Source organism: Homalodisca vitripennis, chromosome 3 (genome assembly GCF_021130785.1).
Source record: "Homalodisca vitripennis isolate AUS2020 chromosome 3, UT_GWSS_2.1, whole genome shotgun sequence".
Lineage (NCBI taxonomy): Eukaryota > Metazoa > Arthropoda > Insecta > Hemiptera > Cicadellidae > Homalodisca > Homalodisca vitripennis.
This window is the reverse complement of record NC_060209.1, coordinates 116,385,682-116,392,263: the sequence shown is the minus strand read 5'-3', so window position 1 is coordinate 116,392,263 and position 6,582 is coordinate 116,385,682.

Here is a 6,582-nt window from a genome sequence, read left to right as displayed (position 1 = left end):
TCTTATGCTATACTAGTAAACCATGAATTCTTTTGTTAAGAGAATAGTTCTGCATGTTGTCATCTGTCTGGTAATGACCGATAACAGACTAAGACCATGTAAAGTACCGTCGCTGAAACGCATTTTGTAGTACTTATGGTTGTATTGTAACTCAAATTTTGATTTCAGTTCATATTTTCTACATTTATGTTCCTGAAACAGCGAATGTTTCCAGCAATAGGTGAATGATAGTACAATTACCAAAGACTAAAATGAGGTTTTTCATACTACGAGTGTGAAAAATCGTACATTGAAAATCAAAATATCATATTATCCCAGTTTTATTCATTATATTTAGCAAGCGTTTCATATTTCTTGTGTCCATGTAGTGCCTCCAGTGCTTGGCAGTTTACAAACAGACAATTCCTATTTTTCATTGGCTCATAATTTGTGTAGTTGTATCAATATGCCCTTGTTTCTTTTTGGTTACTGATATTATACGTTTCTCCATCTTCGTCAACATTCCCAGAAATTCTAGGTCTTGCTGCTGCCACAGCAATAGTTGCATCATTACAGAGTGTATCAAGTCCTTAGGCCAAGTAGATGGTGTATGACGGCATCTCGTCCTTGCCCTACTCCTCTCCTGGCAAGCGTATCCTGTGAAGATTAGTTTTCCTCAACTTAAAACTAAAACACCCATACACCTTGACTTCTGGTGAGGAGAAGGGGCGGATTTTTGAGAACACCATGCTAGGGTGCTAGGTGGCTTGTGGCGGCAGATTTACTGATGCCACACAATGGGGCCATTACAGTGAAAATCTAGACAAAATTAGTTTTTCCAAATACTCGTATTACTGAAAAATATTATCATTGTTACATTCTTTGAAGGTGTCTTCCAATTATCACACCTACTATAATTGGTAGTTCTTCAGGTGCAGCAGCAATACAATATTGATGGATGGTCAACTTAACAGTTTAGATTATTTTGTTATAATTTAATTATAAAAAAAAAAAACGGTTGGTTTTCAAGTTATTTAGGTTTTAATATTTTAAATGGCCGCCATTTTGAAAATACACATACGATTTTTAAAAAAAATATTTTTTTACAACTTATGTTCATGTTTATAATATTAATGCCAAGTTTCAACAAAATCGGTAAACCCGTATTGAAAATAAAATTACTTGTATGTAAAAAACAAAATGGCCGATCGAAGGTAAACGAAGCTATATAGGACTATACATTATATGACATTTTTCGTTCAGTTTGACCTCCTGAACAATTTGGTGAAGTTTGGTCCTGTAATTTTGGGACACCCAGTAGATTATAATAACATCCTCGATACCCTTAGCTCCATGTGAGTATTGCGGTCAGGATAGTTATACTTGTTGCAAATATACGCCAGATGGATCGATATAAGTGTTAGGATTGAAGAGAAAATGTATGGTTTTGGTTGTATTCCAAAGCTGTCCGAAATATGAAATCTCTAACACAAACTTCTCCAGGTATTTACACCAAATGTACTTAGTTGTGAATTTGTAAATTTTTATATTTTACAAAAATAAAAGATAATTAGAATACTTTAATTATCTAATAAATATAAACACATGTAAGCACTATGTTTCTGAAATGTTAACTATATAACAAGTTGCCAGAATTAATTAAGTAAAGGTTATAATGCTATTTACGAGTAACATTTTGTTTTTGGAGGCCCTTATCCTGGAACATATTCTTATTACAAGCTTCCAATTAAATATCCTCTTATTACACAGTAATTTATTAAATTAAACGATAAATTTTATCAGAATTAAAACTGGATATGTATACTTTAAAAACGTAATAGCTTATTAATATAACAACTTTATATTAATAAAAAACTTGGTTTTGCAATGGTAAAACTTTTGGAAAAATATAGCTGTGCTTGATATCATTATTGAAAGCTCATGCATGAAGAAATATTTATTTTGATGTAGATTCATATCACAGGAGTGGGGCAATAAAAATATACTATTTTTTATATTACACTGTTTGAAATTAATAGATATAATATCTATATTTTTTCTTTGTCAAAATATTTAGCATGCAAAGATCTTTAACCCTTTGAGTGCCACACACTTTTGACAAAGTGGTGCTGTCAGTGCCAAGCATTTATGATAGGTCACATCTCTCAGTCCAAACACTCTTATGGTGTTTGTGTAATGTTCAGCCAAATAATTTATAACTTAAAAAATAAACATACTGAGATGATTGTTCTTTTGTTATGAAGGTTTAATTAAACTTGTAATATTTATGTGAATGATAAACGTGTAAAAATTTTGAAATAAAAAAATAATACAAATTACAATTTAATTTTTTTTAAACTTTAGATCACAAAAATTTTAATTTTATGAACTTAACTTAGTATACATATTTTATTTATTCCTTATAGGAACAGACATACCCAATTTCAAAAAGTAAGTATCTGTATAACTGAATTTAATTTTTTTATATTTGGTATTTATATAGTATTCCACAATATAATACACAACTTTTTAAATGATAAAAATAAGAGGATGTTTTGTTTTATTGTGTTGGGAGGAAATAAGATATGACATAATATTTATTTAGATTATAAATCCTTGCAATTCTTAAATTAAAAAATTAAACAGCAAACAATACTTTTAGTTTTAAAATTGTTTACATGTTGACAAAGAAAAATTGTAATACTTTTTATCTTAATACTTTTGTATGCAACTCTTTTATTATTCCCTATGTAAATAGGAACAAGTATAACTTACCAAGTTACAAAAACGTAAATATCTGTAACACTAAGTATGACTTTTCTTATGTATTAGTGCAAAATATTGAAAATCTGCACTTGCATACAAGTTGCCTCTCATATTTGGAAAGTAGCTTTTACCAGCTGTAAAAAATTAAAATGAGACTAAGTACAGTGCCATATGTCAACATTTAGTAACAGAATAACAAATATTCAAACAGCCAATCTAGTCGGCTCTCAGCACTTTTTCTCCATCAAGTCTTGCTACTCAAAGTGTTAAAATGTACAACCTGACGTGTTTTCATTTGAAATTTGAACATGGGACAATCTATTTTTGGGACACCTTATATTTTGACAGAATTGAAATTATTTTAAAACAAGTTCTTTGGAGTCGATTTAGTGGGAAGTCTTTTTAAACTAAACATCAGCAATTTAGCCATTTGAGACGGGTGGTCTGAAACACTTTGTATAGTGAGTATAAGTAATTCTGAAAATTTAAATGCAATGAACTGTATAATCAAAATTGTATAACTGAATTAAAGGCTATGGTTTTACACAGCAATGAGAAAATTACTGTGATGTTGCGACTGAGGCTGCCACAATAAACTTTAACCACAATTTTGTTACATAAAACAATGGAAAATTTCCAAAATACTGATTTATAAATGCTTTGTGGCAAACCATGTTTGTCTATGTACTATTTGAGACACAATTGTTTGGAATTATTTCATCAGGATAAACTCTAATAAATTAAAAAAAATTGTAAACACATTGAGTGCAGCGAGCAGGAAATCCTGCGGTTCGAGCAGTCACGTTGGTGCTGCGAGCAGGATTTCCCGCGCTTTTGCCTGCATACAACTATTGCATCAGTCGCTAGCCAGCATTGCTTGGGGAATGTTTAGCGGTTCGTAGCATTGTGTACCGACCATAACCTAACTTTCGAGTGGCGTCAGTTTCTGGTTAGCGTCTTTTGATGTCCCGCCTTGCTCGTGTGTTGTGTTCATTATTTTTGGGTGTGTGTGTTGTGTAAAAAGTAAATTATATTTAGTTTTAAAGACGTAAAGTATGGGTGCTTCAACGTCTAGAAACAATCTCGTTGTTGCAAACCCTAGTGACAGTGATCCCGAATCAAGTGACGACAGTGATTATGAATTGAGTGGGGAAGAAAGTGATAATTTGGACGATGATGTTGACCATCACAATCCTTCGTGGGCTTCTTCTATACAGGGCTTTCGTGTGTAGAATTCACAGGTGAAAATAGGTTTAAAGTACCGGTACTAGGCGACAACAACCCAATCAATTGGTTTAATCTACTTCTTGATGACATTTTTCTTGAAAACATTGTTCAAGAAACAAACAGATATGCTTTTCAAGATTTTGAAAAGCCAACATTGACTGAACATTCAAGAATAAATAAGTGACAAGATTTGACAGTACCAGAACTGAAAGTGTTCATAGGTATTATGGTTCACATGGGAACTATAAGAATCAATCGCTACCAGGACTACTGGAAAACTTCCAGATTATTTGATCTGAAACTTTTCAGAGAACAAATGAGCAGACAGATTTCTCCTTATTCTGAGATGTCTGCACTTTTCCAAAAACGTGGAAGGTGACAGTCCTGAATCAGAAGATAGGCATAAAAAAGTGGAAATGCTAGTTAAGTATTTCAACCAGAAAATGGATGACATATATTATCCATGTAAGGAAGTTTCTCTTGATGAGGGATTGGTGCTGTGGAGAGGATGTTTGGTGTTTAGGCAGTACATAAAGGGAACACGCCATAAATACGGCATCAAATTGTACTCTCTCTGTGAGCCTCAGGGATTAGTTGTTCGTTTCGCCGTATACTCTGGCAGCCAAGGGGATCTAGGGGGCAAAGGTCATGTTACCAAAGTTGTTATGCATCTCATGAGAGGAAAACTGAATGTAGGCCACGCCTTATACATGGACAATTTTTATAATAGTTTTTCTCTTGCTTCCAAACTGCTGTCCAACAAAACATACTGCACTGGCCCTCTCAGACTAAATAGGAAGCACATTCCAGATGATGTCAAACAGGCAAAATTGAAAAAAAGAGAAACAATCACCCGATACGCTGAAGGTGTCATGGTTGCCAAATGGAGGGACAAGAGAGTTGTATCATATATCTCTACAGAACATGACAACAACACGGTCCTCACAACGAATCGTCGTAATGTACAGAGAGAGAGAAGCCCTTGACTATTGTACCTGTACAGTATCATGCCAACATGAAAGGAGTAGATAGGAGTGATCAGATGCTCTCCTACTACTACAGTGATCACAAATCTATACGTTGGTACAAAAAAATCTTTATTCACCTGCTCCAGATGATAATGGTGAATTCCCTAAAACTACAAAATGTTGCAAATAATGACAACACCATGCAACTATATGATTTCCGGCTACAGGTCATCGAAGCACTGTTACCACCCAAACACTTACTTCCTCTAATGCGGCCTCCACGCAACCTTCTACATGTGCTTTCAAAGGCACTTGCTCTTGACAAACAAGGCCGACTTCTGGGAAAAAGATGTCGTCAGTGCCTGAAGGAAGGAAAGAGGAAGATGACTGTATACATGTGTGCACAATGTGATGGGGAACCACCATTGTGTGCTTTGGGTTGTTTCGACAAGCACCATGCGGAACTTCAAGAATAAGTGCAATGAAAATGGAGGTCAGCAGCATTTGTAAATATGTAAATAGTACAAATTTTCAGATTTTTCTTCATACTACTGGTGTGTACAGTGGTATTACAGTGTGTATACATTGAACATAAACTAAATTTGACTAATGCTCAACAATATCACAACTATGATTGACGGAAGAGCATTTTGGGCTTGCTCAGGTGCTGGACGCAGGAATTCCTGCACATCATAATGAAGTCAATGATTACGACCTTGAACCTTTACAACAATACTGTGACATCATATTTCAACTAATAACAACTAAAGGTACATTTTTTTACACAAAAGTTACACTACGTTTATGAATTCCTTTTGCAGGTGCTGAGCGCAGGAATTCCTGCTAGAAATTATGACGTCATAAAATACATGATTTAATTGTAGAAACATTTTTGTATCATTGTATTTTCCATTTTTAAGGTCAACACATTGGGATTAAAAACAAAAAAATTTCAGCTCCTTAAAAAGTTTTAAAAAGTTAATGGCTACCAACAGAACGACGAAAGAGGGGGCGCCCTAGAGAAACATGGAAGCAGGGGATATCGAAGGCAATGTCGGAACGGAACTTAGGACCTGGTGATTGGAATGATAGGAAAGAGTGGAAGTTGGGAATCGGAAGGCGACCACATACGCTGTGAAACCGATTATATATATATATATAAAGTCTGTAGCAGTTAATGTGTTAATGTTAGTTCTACAAGTGTTGTAGTAAACACTATTTAAATGCATGCAAATCTGCATTAGGAATATTGCTCTTGGTTGCCTAATAAACTGTTCCTTAGTTGAGAAGGCTGTCTGCACTCTTGGAAATAAATCTTATCACATTGTTATAAATAAGAAGATTGCGGCATTCCAATCATTCCGTTGGCTCTGTCTGTTTCAACAATACTACAACTTAAACACAGGAAAACACATAATTATAACACAAAATAAAAAAGTATTTATTGAAATTGTAAACAACAAAGATTAGCAATTCCATTAGAATACGATGTACAATGACATAGCTATTTTCTAAATTAATCCACAAATGATTAAATTCAGAAAAAAATATATTGAACATAATATTGGTAGGAAGCTTAGATACAAAACTTACACATTTAAAAGATATGGGTAATTATAGGACAATAAATCAAGATTAAAAA